Raw genomic sequence first — 15670 nt, 5'->3', positions numbered from 1 at the left:
TTGTGGTTTAGCGGCTAAATGTGACCAATTCTCAGGTTTTGGGAAGGGCTGTTTTTCTTTTCAGCAAGACAGTGCTATTCAGGAAACCTCAGCCTAGACCTAAGGAAAGGGTAACGAGGACTATAAAGCAGCTTTGTAACCAAATGTCACCATTTGTACCTTTTCCAGTGAAGGCGATGCCGTGAGTTTACATCTGTTGCAGTTAGCGTTCGCAGACAGGAGGCCCTTGGCTTCAGGACAAGCCATGTACGAGGTAAGACGTGCACGTCCGTGAAAGGATGGAAAGAGTCCTTTTCCCTAAGGGAGTATCAGTGAAGTTGGCAGGGGGAATATTGACCATGACAATTCAGAGATGACTTAAAAAGAAAGAATCTTTTGCTGAGCCTTCCCGGGCACGGCCTTTGTCCATACTTTTTGAAAAGAAGTCGTACAATTTCATACCGCCGTGTCGTGTGTTCCAGCCAGGGCCGCCTGCAAAGAGCCCGTATAAATTCAGTTCCTGAAGAGGCAGCAGGTTTTACAAATAAAATGATTCTTCATTTAAACACCAAGTGAATGGCCTGTAGGAAGAGAAGACAGGGCTTTGAGTAGCTCTGTTTAACCAAACTGCAGAGTTGAATAAGGTTCTGTCTGTCTCCCTTCCTTAAAACACGGGCGTACAGCTTTATTCTGTTCCGGTCTTCAGGTTTAAATTCTTGTTTTCCCTTTGAGCTCTGTCAGCAGGACTTCACATGACGCTCACCTGCAGGGTCTCTTCGGTGCTGGTCCTGAAACTTAGTAGCTCTAAAGAGAACTCTTTCTACTTTTTGGCTGCGTTACCTACGAACTCTGCTCTTGAAGCCAGCAAAATAGGCAAATACAGTAAAGAGTGGTCTGATTTGGTCAAAAAAGTATATGTAAATTTTGAGAAGTGGCTCCAAAGAGGTTGTGTTTAAAATAGAGATGAACTAGCCTTACCTCTCTGTTATCTAACAGATAGAAGACGCGTTTTTAGCACGTATCATTTTATTCAGTGTTACGCCTGAAACCCTTGCAGAATCTTTTGGATGGGAAAGTAATCTTAATTCAGAGCATGTCTTTCCTGTTGAGGTGCGGTAGGAGAGGATCTGTGCTCTACAGCCTTGATATTTATTAGTAGGATTTCCTAGAATGGTTAAGAGAAAGCTTGCCTGTTCTCAGAGTAGGTGAGTTACATGTAACATATCAGGTCATACGAGAATGGATTGTCTCACGCCAGTTCCTTCTAGAGCTCTGAAACTTTAGGAAACTTGGGTAGAATGAGGTACAAGCAATTTTTTTATTTTCTGGTAGGTTTTTGGAGATTTTTAGCTGCTTAGCTTTTGGTTTTGTTTGGTTGGTTTTTAACTGTAGAGCTGCTCTTTGTCCACAATCCACACACCCATGTGTTGTAGGGTAGAGCATTTGACCAAGTGCTGTATTTGGAAAGACAGTATTTCAGTCAATGCTTGCTTAGCAAATGGTGGTCTCAGAGGTTCCACACAATCCTGCTGGAGTTTCTGTAGGTCTCAAAGTAGTTGGCTGACTCTGTAGGAATTCGTGCCCCTAAACGCCTTGCCCACGTGCATGCCATGTCCGCCGGGTTGTTTTGCTGTTGGCTGCACTTGGTGAAGGCAGGGAGGCATATTTCACCCTTTAGTCCCTGAGGAGGTGAGAGGAGGAGCTGGCAGGAGCTGACATGGTTTGAGAGAAGGCTGTGACTCAGTAAGACGTTCTCATGGCTACTCCCGAGGGATGGGCTTTCACTCTAGCGGTGTGTGCCTATCGATAATGCCTCGCAAGAGAGCTTTGGCTGCTGGAAGGCCGTGACTCCTCTAACTTCATCAGTTCTGTGATCAAGTCATGGAGCAAAGCGCTTTGCATGCCTATGTATGGCATTATTTCAGATCTCTCTTTCTAGATAAATACGTAGGTTTGTGAAGAAACCGGGATGGTGCAAGGAATTCTGCAAAACACATTTAGAACCAGTAATGCGAGGGAAATGCTCAGTTCTGAAAATGTGCAAAGCTTTTACGGCCAAACTTACCCGTTACGGTTTGACACTCAGTTCTCTTGCTTGTCAGCTGTAGTTTCTCTTTGCCATCAGATTAAGCGCCTGGGAGAGATACAGTACAATATGCAGGTTCTATTAGACATGGACATTCTTTCCTACTGAGGTATAATGTCTGCTTTTCTCTCAGAATGACCTTTCTCTCGCCTGTGATTTTTTCCGCAGGGTTTGGCATCCTGTGTTGAAAAGTACAGTTTGGATCTGACGGGTGGAGCCTTTCCCTTGAGAGGGCAGGGCAGCAAGGCCAAACTACTCAGCTGTCAGGCTGTAGAAATCTTTCCCAACTGCATTGACAGAGAAGGCAGCGTTGATGAAGGTTTGTTCCTGATGCCCGTCTTTGGTTGTTCTAAACTAAATGGCTTTGGCATCCAAGCAGTGAATGCTGTTCCATACCCACAGCCTGAAAGTCTTCAATATCTGTATAGACTAACTTCTTGGGCTTATTTCAAAGGAAAAACTGGGTGCTTAGGTTCTGTGGGACTTGTTAAAATAAACCCTATTTTTCCCTTCAATGCTTGCTGACATGCTGTAGCGATGTCTGGTGGGGTCACCTCTATAACACCTGTCAGTCATTTTATTCCTCCAGCTCTCGTCTTTGAACAGTAGGATCATCCCCCCCATTGCTTAGGAATGTTCCCTCAACTTTCTTTTTTCCCCTCTTCCAACCTATGCCTGCACCTGCATCCAGCTGGCGGCCGGTCACGAGTGCTGTTCCCCAGGGCTCGGTCCTGGGGCCAGATCTGTTTGATACCTTCCCCAAGCACCTGGATGAGCCGGCAGTGTGCCCGCGTGGCCAGGAAGGCCCCCAGCATCCTGGCTTGTATGAGAGAGAGCGTGGCCAGCAGGAGTAGGGCAGTGATCGTCCCCCCCTACTCGGCGGTGGTGAGGCTGCACCTCGAATCCTGTGTTCAGTTTTGGGCCCCTCACTACTAGAAAGACACTGAGGCGCTGAGTGTGTCCAAAGAAGGGCAGCGAAGCTGGTGAAGGGTCTAGAGCACAAGGTTTAGTTGGGATCTTAGGAAAAATTTCTTCACAGAAAGGGTTGCGAAGCAGTGGAACAGGCTGCCCAGGGAAGTGGTGGCGTCACCATCCCTGGAGGGAGTTAAAAGACGTGCAGACGTGGCGCTGTGGGACAGGGTTTAGTGGTGGGCTTGGCAGTATGAGGTTTACAGTTGGGCTCGATGATCTTAAGGGCCTTTTCCAACCTAAATGATTCTACGAGTCTATGATCTGCCTGTGCACTTTGCCCTCTCTGTGTCTAATAGGTTCCTACACCTACAAGCTCTTAAAGCAAGAGCTTCTGGCTTCCCTTGTCCGGATCGACAGTTAAAACTCCTCTGGTGTCTTTCATTCCCTTGCAATAATGAGATGTGCATCTCTGGGTTTGCACATCCAGTGATGCTCTGAGCACATCTCTGAGCCGGCTGCAGTGATAACTTTCACAGCCTTTTGTTTGGGTGTGTGAATGCCCTTCCCTCTCTTCTTACTGGCCTTAACTTATGTCTGCTGTTACAAAGACGACACTGGCGTGACTTTCTAGGCTATTTGTGTTTATTAGCTTTGTCTTAGTCCTGAAGAGGCAGCTTCCACCTCTTTTGGGGTGCCACCCTCTAACAACAGCGTGTCAAAATCTAATGAAAACCCCTTTGGATTTTCTCCACCTGTGTCATGATTCTGAGGAGAGGGCCTTCTAAAACCTTCTCAAAAACAACCAACAGGCGCACCCACCAAAAAACCCAAACCAAAACCAACAAAAAAGGCCCTTTCGGTCCCCTTTTCATGAAGCCTGAGGCATGGAAAAATGCTTGTCATTTCTCTGATGGCTCCTCATTAGCTTTTATCCAGAAACTATTCAAGTTGTAGGCCCACATGAGCTTCTGTTGGATGTGGGTTGAGGTTAGAAATGAAGCTGGCTTCTGATTTATGAAACTAATTGACATCTTCAAAGGCAGTTTCAGCGGCTCACACAAGTGAAAGGGCACAGAAGTTCACGATGACACACAGTAAAGCGTGGGAGGCTCCCTGAGCAGCCCTGATGAACTCAGCAGAGAACAGAGACCCATTTTGCCAAACGACCTGTCTCCTGGTTCCCTGCTCTGTCAGGGTAAAGGATGCACCCCCCACTTTGCTCACATCTGGAGAATGCCTTCTCCCCAGAGACGACAGACCATGCCACTTCTTGAGAGAAGCCGAGTGTAACATGGTCAATGTTTGATGTTAAACTCTTTGTTCCAACCTCCTGTTTGTTGGGGTTGGGTTTTGGTGTTTGTTTTGTGTGATAATTGTGTTCTTTCATTCTGACTGTGCTGGAAAGGAGCTATTCGTAACACCCGCAATCGAGTCGAATCTGGAAATTAATAATGCCAGCTGAGTGATCAAGTGTATACGACAAGAATTTGTATGCTTTCTAAAAGCAGCAATGTATGTTTTCCTAGGGTGGTGGGTTGTTTTTTGGTTTTTGTTTTTTTCTAACCATCTTGATGCACTCTTACTGTATGGGAAACTTGATTACCTGACAATTGTGTATTGGGTTTGTCTTAGGACGGATACAGGTTGAACTCGCAAAGGGGGGCAGCATGACTGAAACCTATCACAGAGGTGATGCTATGGTGTACATTTTTAAAATTCTTCTTAGTCAAGTGTTGCGTTTCATGAGTGACGTAACAGAATGAAGCCAAAATAGAAAGGGATGTTTTGAAAATGTCAGATAGATTGTATTTTCTCCCAATAAGAAACAATGTCTTGTCTTTTCCAGTCATATCTCCTGACATCAGTGTCTCCGTCTTCAGCTGGCAAGTGAACACACGCAGCCAGGGAAAACCATCTACTTATTTGGGTGTATTTGACTTTGACTGCTGGTATGAGGCTCAAATGCCAGGCTCACTAAGGTAGGTTTTTATGAAGCTGGTTTCAGTATCCCTCCCCATAATTCACTGGAAAGTCGGCGTTTAGCTTCTGCGCTTGTTTTCTTTCAGGCCAGAAGAATCCCTTCAGGACTGCCCCTATTTTGCACTGTGGTCACTGGACGCTGTGACAAGCACGACTGCTCCAAACCTCCTTCTGGATGTTGTGGTGCAGGAGCGCAGCCTAAGCTGGAGAGTTCCTCCTTCTTACCCACAACCTGAGCTGTGTTTTCACCCAAGCACCTATAATTTTGGTAGGTATTTCACTGCTTTGAGTAGTGATAAGCTTAAACCGAGCTCAAATGCCATTTATTGGTTCTCCTGTTCACTGTTTGTCACGCAAAAACCCAACCAAACCAAAACACCCCAACCCCCACCCACCCAACTGTGATGACGTTGTACTGACCAAGTGTGTGCTGTTGTGACACCTGCCTGACAGGCGGCTGGGTCTGGGGGTTGGGTGCTTCTGTAACGCAGCCCGTGAGGTGGTGCTGGTGATCAGATGAAATGACTCTGGGCTGAAGCTCAAAGCGCAGCACCTCGATAGCCCCAGGGGTAAAATTTCTACACTCAGCCATTATTTTTCTAAAAAAGGCTGTAAGTGATGTCATGAGGAAAACGGGTACTCAGTTGTACCTTTCCAGAGGTTGCTGTGACAAAAATGTAAACTGGTGCTACCATCACGGTGAGAGTATGGAATGTTGTCCAACGTTCGTTGTCTCTGCAGATGGCACGTGCCTGCTGAGCTCTGGAGTTGTTCATGTGACGTGCAGCGGCTTCCAGAAGGAGGTGAGCTTTTACTGTGTCTTTATGGAGAATGTCAAGAGATGGAGCTTTCCTAAGCTTTCCATGGCGCTGCTTTCGGTGTCAGGGACCATTTCATGCTCCTCCTGCCCATCCACACGCGTAACTGCAATTGTACCCTGCCAGTTTTATCAAATGTAATGTTTGAGGTCCCCTCTTGGGAGTGTAAACCCACCGTTGCCTCCCGTTGAAGCACGATCAGGGACTGAATGTCTAGAAAGGAAGAGAGCGCTGCTCTAGGAGCAGGAAGAGAAAGTCGGGGAAAGCTGTTCCTTCTCTCTCATCAATGAGTGCAACTGCGTGCGTGGTCCTGAGTTCGGGTTTTGATCCCTGATGAGCTGGGAAAAGAGGACAGAACGGAGAAAAGGAAGCATCGTTCCCTCAGAACAAGCTTCAGGCAGAGGAGCACTTGGTAGGAAGGGGAGAGCAGTCTTTCCCTGCCCTCATCTTCCTCTCTACCGGATTCCTCACCAGATCTGTGGGGGTGCGTTAGGGCAAAGCGCACTTGTGCACAGGGTGGTAGCTAACATGAACGTCTTGGCAGGTTGGCCTGGCCCATAGGCTGTTTCTTTTGCAAGCCTGATGTAGGCTCTTCCATTCAGATTGGGTGATCTGATGTCAGCTCCACGTTGGGAATAATTGGGAAATGCAGAAATTTGTCATACCCTTTGCTGAATTGAGACTAGATCATTCAGAGGCTTGTTAGGCATTTGAGCAGGAATTGCTTGTGAATGTGAGTAAGACAAATGTCAGAATTAGGGGCAAGAAGCTTGGTTTGGGGTTTTGTTTGCCACCGTAAGTCGTAGTCGGTGTGTTTCCTTGTCTGAGACTGGTTTTCAGAAAAAGATGGAAATCTGATGTGTGTATTCGAACGTGTAGAAATGGCTTTGAATGTGATGATTTTATTTAGAAGGGAAAGATACTTGTGAATGTGCTTAAAAAGCCAAAGAAAGAAGCAAACAAAAAGCAAAAGCCCTAAAAAGGAAAATTTGATGAGGGCTCAGTCTTGGCCCCTCGGGACAAGAAGGACATAGAGTTGCCGGTGCGTGTCCAAAGAAGGGCAACAAAGGTGGGGAAGGGTCTGGAGAACAGGTCTCATGAGGAGAGGTTGAGGGACCTGGGGTTGTTTGGCCTGGAGGAGAGGAGGCTGAGGGGAGACCTTATCGCTCCCTGCAGCTGCCTGACAGGAGGCTGTTGTGAGGTGGGGGTTGGTCTCTTCTCCCAGGTCACTAGCGATAGAACGAGAGGAAACGGCTTCGAGCTGCATCAGGGGAGGTTTAGGTTGGATATTAGGGAAAATGCCTTCACTGCAAGAGTGGTCAGGCCTTGGAAGAGGCTGCCCAGAGAGGTGGGGGACTCACCATCCCTGGAGGTATTGAAAAGACATGTAGACGTGGCACTTGAGGGCCTGATTTAGGAGACATGGTAGTGTTGGGTTGACAGTTGCACTCATTGATCCTGGAGGGCTTTTCCAACCTTAAGGATTCTATGATTCTATGTTTCTATGTTCATTTCACCTGGAAGAAGTACCAGAACACCAGCTGCACTAAGCTACTCCTTAACAGTGCACGTCTGTGCCTGCCTGTGCTTTGCCCTTCTGAAGGATCGCCACGGCATTAGAACACAGTGTTTGAAGCGCCTAAACCTGAAACCTATTAGAACATCAATGTTTCACTTCTTTTCTGTCATTTTGGGAAATGACAACTTAATGTTTGGGGTGTCGTAACTCCTTCATGCCTTCATAGCCTGGAAAGCTGCTTGATCTTGGCTTCACTGCTTCCATGCAAACGTTGCAGAGTTCTGTTTGTTCTGTCCCCTTCGCGCATTCCTGATGGCAAACTTCTCTGCACCCCATGTGCCATGGGTATAAGCAGGGCACGTTGCTGGGAATAGTTAATTGGAACGCAGTAAATTGAGAGGATAATGCAGAGGCATGCAAATAAAGATTAGAATTAGCCTTTGGGAAGTTGACGTGTCAGGGGAAAAATTCCATGTGCTCCTCACAGCAACAAGCAGCCCAGCCTGTGATGCCTGAGTGAGTGTAGGGTTAGAAACAAGCACTTACTGTTGGTGGTTGGGATGTTGACAGCAGGTGGGATTCTCCTTTGATTTCGCCTGTTACTTTTAGGAGGAGCAGTTAGACGCGGTCTTGTCAGCTGCTGCCCAGACAGGTTCTGTAGGGCTTCTGACTGGCTGCATTAAGCTTTGGACATCTAAAGGTAAGACTTGTTATGTTTTTTTTATGTTGCATGGTTTCTTCGTATGGAATTCTTGATTCATTTCTTTTTTGTTCTCTCTTTTTAAAGAGCAGCCAAGTTCTGCTGCTAATTTACAGTTTGCCCTTGACTGGACGTGGAGCAGAGTGATCTATACAAAAGACGAATTTGAGCAAATCTGTGAGTACTAGTGCAGCCATGCTGCAAACCTAGAGTCAGTCTTTCCAGTTGAGCTCATTCAGTGATCTGCTGGTAGATGGTCTTGCCCGCAGATCTGGAAGTGCACTTTGAAACTCTGCAATGGCTCTGTAGGCTAACGATTTCATACCTGTTCTTGAAAAGGTGTTGTGCTGTTTGACGGCTCCTGCAGCTCCACTGACCCGCAGAGGTTACAGGCTCTGCAGCACCGCCAGTTGCTTTTGAGCAACCTTAGCACAGTCTTGAACTGTTTTCTAACAGAGGCACAAGAGCTCGCCGGAGAAGGTTTGTCACAGTATTTCTAACTCTCTGGTATGTCTTATGAAGATTTGGAACGATGCTGGGGCTGTAATTGTGGAAAGAGGAGCTTCTGTTGGTTTTGCTGATTGGCAGAAAGTCAGATGTAGCGGGGAGAAGGGGCTTAACTGGGAGGGGTTGGGGCTGCCACTTACCGCGCGTTGAGCTCAGGGCAAGAGTTTGTTGGGGAGCTGGTGCGAGTGGGTGGGGAGGCTGCGGTCAGCAAGGAGCTGTGCAAGCACCCGGCTTGAAATTACAGCAACGGGATGTGGCACTGTGACAAATACTCCCTTTGATTGTCAGCTAGCAGTGCGTGATTGCATGCAAATATTGGATTGGAAATGACTAAAATCAGAGAGGAAGCCTAAATGAGTAACATGTGAAGTGAGTTGCATGAGTTTCTGTAGCTGTTTCTATTAGAACTTGTTCCTGGCATATTGAGGAGAAAAGAGAAAATCCCTTTGCTAGAGTAAACGTCTCTGCTACGTGAAGAACAGGTGCCTTATCCATGAGTGGATTTAGTAGTTCCAACTTCACTTTTTTTTATTAAACCTTTAGTGAATCTTCTTCTTTGTAAGGGTTGCTTGTGATTGTGGGCTTTTACTTCAGAGAAGGACGTGATAGGGAGTGAAAAATGCACAGGCAAATATTTCTACCATGTTATTTTTCTACTTTCTCTTTAGTGCAATGAGGGGAGCTTTATAAAAAACAAAAGAAATTGCACACCAACAGTCCTCTTAAGCTTCTTTTCATGTTTTGCAGACTTGACAAATAAGCTGGCGGTGACCAGCCTCGCAGCTTTGTATGCACGAGTGGTCCTCTGGTTCTGTGGGTCCCGCCTCCTGCCCGAGGGCTCAGGTAAGCCTAAACTGTCACGCGTCTGTAGCAGTCAGTGCTTCCTATGAACACCTGCTTCCCCATGGTTTTGTCAAGGCTTCATCAATACCAAGTCGTGCCCGTTCAGTGACAGCAGATGCTGAAGTTCTGCTGCTGAAATTGAGATTTCACTGTTTTTTCAACTGCGTCGTGTAGAATGATGGAAGCAGTTTCTTTCCGGGGTGTTTCTCAGAACCAGCACTAAGCCTCTGAGGGAGGGAGTTGCTCGTGCCCACAGCTTGAAATCCTTGGGATTGTAAACAAGTAACTCCTAAAGCACCAACACGGGAATGCTTGATTTTACAGTAAAAGCCTGACGTGCGTGTTTTGAACTTTTTACGGATTGTTTGAGGAAAAAATACACCTTGGAAATAGTTCATCATTTGGATGGGTTATAAATCCTATTGTCAGCCTTAACTGCCTTACACATGTTCATGTGACACGTTTAAAAACCCATTCCCTTTGAGAACTGGGGTTTTTTTAGAGTGAACTTCAGCTGACACTACATGTTCTGGATGCTACATCACCTGTAAGCTTGAAATGGCACTTAGGACAAGGAGGAATTGACTCCTGTGTCGTAGGTCTCTTTTAGCAAAGGCAGAAGGAGGCTGGGCTTCTTTCAAAGTCGGAGGCTTGCCTGTGCTTTTGATGCTTAGCTTGTGTGTTCTTCTGTCTTTTTAGTCAAAAACTGTAGGTTGAAAATGTGATATGACTTCTTTAACTTACTTCTTATTTATTGCCTGTAGGTGACGAGATGCGTTTCTCTAGACCTTTCTACAATTATCCTCTGATTCGGAGCTACTACGCTGGTCATCGACAGCAACTGGAGCGTTTATCAAGGTAGGACGTGCAGGAAAGCTCTAGAGCAGTTCCACTGCAAATTCAGAAGCGGCAGCGAGTGGCTTTTCCATCAGCAGCTGTATTTGCTACGCTTCATGCATTTGCTGGCAACACTCTTGACTGGAGTGATGCGTGTGTCCTGCTGAACAGAGAGGTTCCTTTCCCGTGTTGAAATGTTGATATATACCTCTGCTTAGTGCCCTTTGTTGGTATCATCATTGTTTTGAGGCGCACGTAATTCATTGGCAATTCTGTGTCATTTGTTACCACTGGAAAAGGTCGTGTGGTGAGGACAGGATCAGTCACGGCCAGGTCAGCAAGGCACGGCCTTTGCAGAGCAATTGTTCTGGGCACAGAAGAAAGCGTGTTTTAGAAACAAACAAAAAACAAAGCAAAAACAATCTCTCTCAATGACCAGTGATAGATGGCGATAAGGGGATTGGCCCAAATCTCCCACTCCCAAGCACCGCGGTGTCGTTGAAGGAGATGGGCAGAGTCACATGCAGCTGGCACGGCCAGCGCTCTCCTGGCGACTGGATAAAAGCCCCTTCCTCACGGGAGCTCCCTTTCCTGGGCTGGCTCACGAGCATAATGGTGATGTGCCTTGGGTTAGGTGAGAACAGATTTTTCTTTGGCAACTGTTCTGTAACCTAAAGAAAGTCCTCAAGTAGCCGTGGCTGTGGCACCGTGAGCAAGGTGCAGCAGGAGGAGTCCAGGTGGAAGCTGCTCTATGTCAGGCGCTGGCTTTCAAGCTCCTCTTCCTGCGCGTCCTTCTCAGGTAACTCTCGTACAGGCTCACGGGCTCCTTAGAAGCACCACCTCCAGCGTGCTGCTTCTGCTCGTCCTCCTCGGGAAATGAAAGGCTGGCGTCGCAGCCCGCAGGAGCCTGCGATGGGCTTCTGAGGAATGCAGTGTTTCACAGGCCAGCCCTCCGTCACTGTGATGGCACGTGCAGAGGCGCAAACGTGCTGCTTCAGGGGATACCAGAATTCAGCTGCGGGCTCAGCTTTCTGACCGTGACTGTTTTTCAGTAACAGAAGCGAGGTGCTGAGACCAAAGCCTGACATTGCCGTGCTGGGGTCTCACCGCTGTGCGTGGGAACACTCCCGCTGGGGGCGTGAGGTTTGGGGTAGCTTTGCTCACACTGCCCTTGTATTACAAGGAATGCGGCACAAAAGAAAAACTGGAAACTAAAAGGTCGCTGCAACTTTCCCCTTAATAAGGGAGCTTTTTGGATTCCTATTTGGAGCTCCTTTAATAATTCACTAGGATCTAATGAGCACCTTTCACCTGACTCCGAAATTTCTTTCCAGTCTATTTCAAGTCACGATCGTGCCTTTGTCTGTTTGTTCCTTTCTTGGGCTCGTGGGAGCTTTAGCTGGGTTTGTTTTGGCTGGAGGAAATCTGTGACACCGAGAGGCTGGAATTAGTGTTTTCCTCTGTGCAAATCCTCGCTACGTTTTGTTCCAGAGGCAAACGGGACTCTGACTGCCTGATGATCGATGGGATGGTTTCCCAGTTGGGAGACCGAGTTGAGAAGTTGTGGCAGAGAGAGGAAGGAGGAACGGGGAAATACCCACCTCCTAGCTTACAGGTGAGTGTTGTGTTCCCTGAAAACAACCACCACCACCACCACAAACCCCAGCCCCAGCCCAGCCCTCCCCCAAAGCCAATGATTTCTCAAAGAGAGGACTTTTAAAAAGCTTCTACCTTTTCATTCCAGGCACTGCTGGAGCTCTATTTGCTAGAAGGCGTTGAAGAAAGCCACAAACATGCAATCGTATCCCTTGGAGTTATTTCTGTCACACCTCCAGTATACGCGCATCAGGGGTCTGAAATGTCTGTCACCTACGCGTTCGATGCATTTTCTAATTTGTGCTTCAAACACACGGCGGATGAACACGTGTAGTTAAGAATTAAGTCGCAGACAGAAGCATTGTTTGATTTCTTTGTACTGTGGATTGTTTAGGAATTTTTAAAATGTTTTGTTGCAAAGTCTTTTCTGATGTGAGAAAACAGGTTTACTAAGCAATGTTAAAGGTAGAAAGCTCCCCTAGATTGTCTCAAAATGTAAACTGTTTTTCATTTTTGAAGCACCCACAGCTGTAGCAAACAGCTGCTTCCTCAAGCGATGCACTAGAATGTGCTGCTTCAGAGCAAAAGGATTTCTGACAGCGGTGTACCAGGACCTGATGTTGCTGAAATCATCCATTTTCCAGCACAGCTAAGAGGGCTTGCTTTTGTGCTGTTACAAGTGCAGGCACACAGAATAATAGAGAGAGAGAAGGGAAAAGTCATTGGGCAGAAACTGAACTTTTAAGCTGCCGAAATACACTGTGTTGCTTTGGCTGTGTGTTGCCTGACCCGAGAGGGGAGCCTAGAGAGCAGGGGCTTTAAAGCTGTTGCACCCCGGAGCTCTCTGATGAGAATAGACCCCCCAAAACAGCTGTCAGAAAGAGAGAGTGACACTGCCGATGAGTGATCCACATACTGGTTTAAATCCAGTTTTAATCATGCAGAGCTAAGCTGTGCTGTAAGGACACCCTAATTTCACTTGTTTTATATACGCTGGAAAGGAGGGAAGAAACCAGCTGTAGAATTTGTTTGCTTTAATAATCAAGCATTGGCCGTTCTCGTGTTTTGAATGTCCAGCTGGTGGCTCCAGTGGCTAAAGAGGGAGCCTGTGTTTCCAACGGAACTGTTTAAATATGGAAAGGCAACCTTTCTGAATGCCTTAGAGAAATCAGAGAGTCTGTCTTTCTGGTTATTTATTCAGAATGCAATTTTGTTGTTAGGGCCTGACTATCTTCAGGTTGCAACAGCATGAAATGGCAAGACTAATACATGAGTATTTTCTGCGTCCTACCACTATCATATTCTTATTTCATTTTAGTATCTATTAATATTCTATTAACAATAGTAATAATGTTATTTCATGTGATAAATTGTTGGTCTTGCAAATTCATTAGCCTTAATTAGATACTTGATATCAGACAATTTACTTGCTGCTAGACATCATACATTCCTTTCCAAACAAAACAGAACCTTCCGTCGACTCCTTCGCAGCTGCCTTTGCCATCCCTTCGGGCCTTGTTAAGCGTATCCAAGGATTTTGGCTTCTAGACCACAAGGATTATGATGTAAGCATGTGACAGTTTAGTTGGGCACACATTGCAATACAATGCTATGATCTATCAAATGATGTAAAAACCCTGGTGCTAAGCTGATACCAGGTGATAAAACATGGGAAGCTTCTTTTGTAATGCTGCTTCAGCAGCACCTTCAGCAATACGTGATGATCTGCAGTTTGGTTTTAATTACGTTGAGAGGAAATGGATTAAGACAATGAAGAAGTCAGCGTTAATGCTTGACGTGTGACTTGCCAAAGCCGTCTGTTCAGGTTGTTCTCATCAGAGCAGTCGAGCGCTTTCTCAAAAGCAGTGGTTTGGGGACTTTAACTATTCAAACTGCCATCCTGGCAGCAAGACTTGAGACAGAAGACCGCAAAAGTGACTCTTCAATCTAATTCATGTTCCTCCTGATGCTGAAGGTTGCTCTTTGCCTATCACAATTTTAACGCAACCTGTCTGGGAGAATAACTGGTATTTATAAGAAGTGATGTTTGCCTATGGGGATTTGGTTACCCTAGCCGAGTGTGAATCACTCCTTTTAAAAGACTCTGGTTTTTTTCTGTATGGCTAACTGATTTTTTTTTCCTGCAAATAGTAAAGAATTTATATTTACCTGTCCGGTATCAAGGACATTCACCCTTACTGAAGAAACTGTTGAACAGTTTTGTGGTGTGCTTGTGTGTCCAATCTGATCCCCTCTATTCAAAGAGGATGTGGCCAGGCTGGAAGGGGCCCAGAGAGGGGCCACCAGGATGATCAGAGGACAGGGAAGCTGCCATACGAGGATGGGCTGGGAGAGCTGGGTTTGTTCAGCCTTGAGAAAAGGAGGCTCAGAGGGGATCTCATCCCCGTGTACCAGGGCTTAGGGGGTAGCTACAAAGAAGGTTGAGACTCCCTTTTTACACGGAGTCCCATAGAGAGGACAAGGGGGATGGACACAGGTTGCTCTTGGGGAGATTCCGATTGGGCACCAGAGGGAAATTTTTCACACTGAGGACAGTCACCGTTGGAATAATCTCCCCAGGGACGTGGTTGACTCGGCCACGTTGGACACCGCCAAGAGTCGTCTGGACAGGGTGCTGGGCCATCTTGTCTAGACTGGGCTCTTCCCAGAAAGGTTGGACTAGATGATCGCTGAGGTCCCTTCCAACCTGGCATTCTGTGATCTTAGTAAACCTTATCTCCACCTTCTGCAGAACTCCCTGGCCCTGCTCTTTCACCCAGCTACAATCACACCTGTGTCGTGGCAAGACGTGAGAATTCTTCGGTCCCTCATGTGCCAAGGAGAGCATAGGCGAGCCCTCAGATACATGCAGGTGATGAAGCCACCATTCTCAAGCAGTTGTGAAGAGCGACTTTTCCTCACTGTGCTGTTGTCCAATAGGTAAAGAAATATCTGCCACCATTTTGGCACTCAAATACTGTGAGAGGTGGAGAACAAACACTGGAAATCACAATCCCCTACACTTCCTTTGAACTTTGAGCACAATATCTGGGAAGCATCTTTTTGGTGATACTATTTATACGCCTTTACATCTCACAAAATTAACTACAGGTGCATGGCGGAGGCTTGGGCTCTGCTGCAGGAAGACGCCGCTCAGTTAAAGGAGGAAGAGCTATTAAAAGACATGTATGACATCTGTCGGGAGCTGGGACTAGTAGGAGACTTCCTGAGGCTGCCTTTCACAGACTCTGAACAAGTAAGTGTGGGCAAGAGGAAAATCTGAACCCCCTCTTTGCCAAGAGAAGAGGCAGGGTCATCATATATGTTTTCAAATGTGTTATTTCTCATAGAAGTGTTTGGAGAAATTTTTACAGACTCATGAGATTCTTTTAGTCCAGCATCTGCAGCGTGCCAACTGTACGGCAGCAGCACGGCTGAACCGGGCGATGAACGTTCATCTCATGGTAAGCGTAAAAGTTCTGCCAAGTGTGCAAGGTTCTCTCAGGGGTTACTAACTAGATTTAACAGCGCTCAGTAAGAATCCTGCTTTCTTTATCACACCCTTCTTTGAAATACTTGCAATAAGCCTCTGCACCTTACGTTACAGCTGAACCTAAAAGTTGAACAGAATGTGTCACTGCTCCAAAGCTACCCCGTGCAGTTGGAAATTCTGTGTTCCAGGCTGTTGTTGACTCCACTTTGAACAGTTTGTTTGTGTCTGAGGATTAAATAAGTATCTCCTGTCAGCCACTCTTACCATTCAGATATTCAGGGACGTACGTTATGTAGGGTTCGGATGATTGGAAGTTGTTTGGGTCACTGTGGAATGAAGAGTGTGTTGTGTGTCATCTCTGGTATCTCACACGCAGCTCTGGGTGCCAACCCACAGGCAA

At 46.6% G+C, this 15670-nt stretch overlaps 1 long non-coding RNA gene across 1 annotated transcript; it reads left to right on the top strand.

Annotated features, from left to right (window-relative positions):
• The first annotated feature begins 5043 nt into the window (after positions 1-5043).
• LOC135311462 (uncharacterized) lies at positions 5044-8169 on the top strand. Its single transcript, XR_010371085.1, has 4 exons — positions 5044-5225; positions 5699-5760; positions 7904-7994; positions 8082-8169. It is a non-coding gene; the product is annotated as an uncharacterized LOC135311462 (long non-coding RNA).
• The last annotated feature ends 7501 nt before the right edge of the window (positions 8170-15670 follow it).

This window comes from Phalacrocorax carbo, unplaced genomic scaffold (assembly GCF_963921805.1).
Source record: "Phalacrocorax carbo unplaced genomic scaffold, bPhaCar2.1 SCAFFOLD_73, whole genome shotgun sequence".
Lineage (NCBI taxonomy): Eukaryota > Metazoa > Chordata > Aves > Suliformes > Phalacrocoracidae > Phalacrocorax > Phalacrocorax carbo.
Note: the sequence above shows the minus strand (reverse complement) of the source record. Positions and strands in the feature narration are given on the sequence as shown.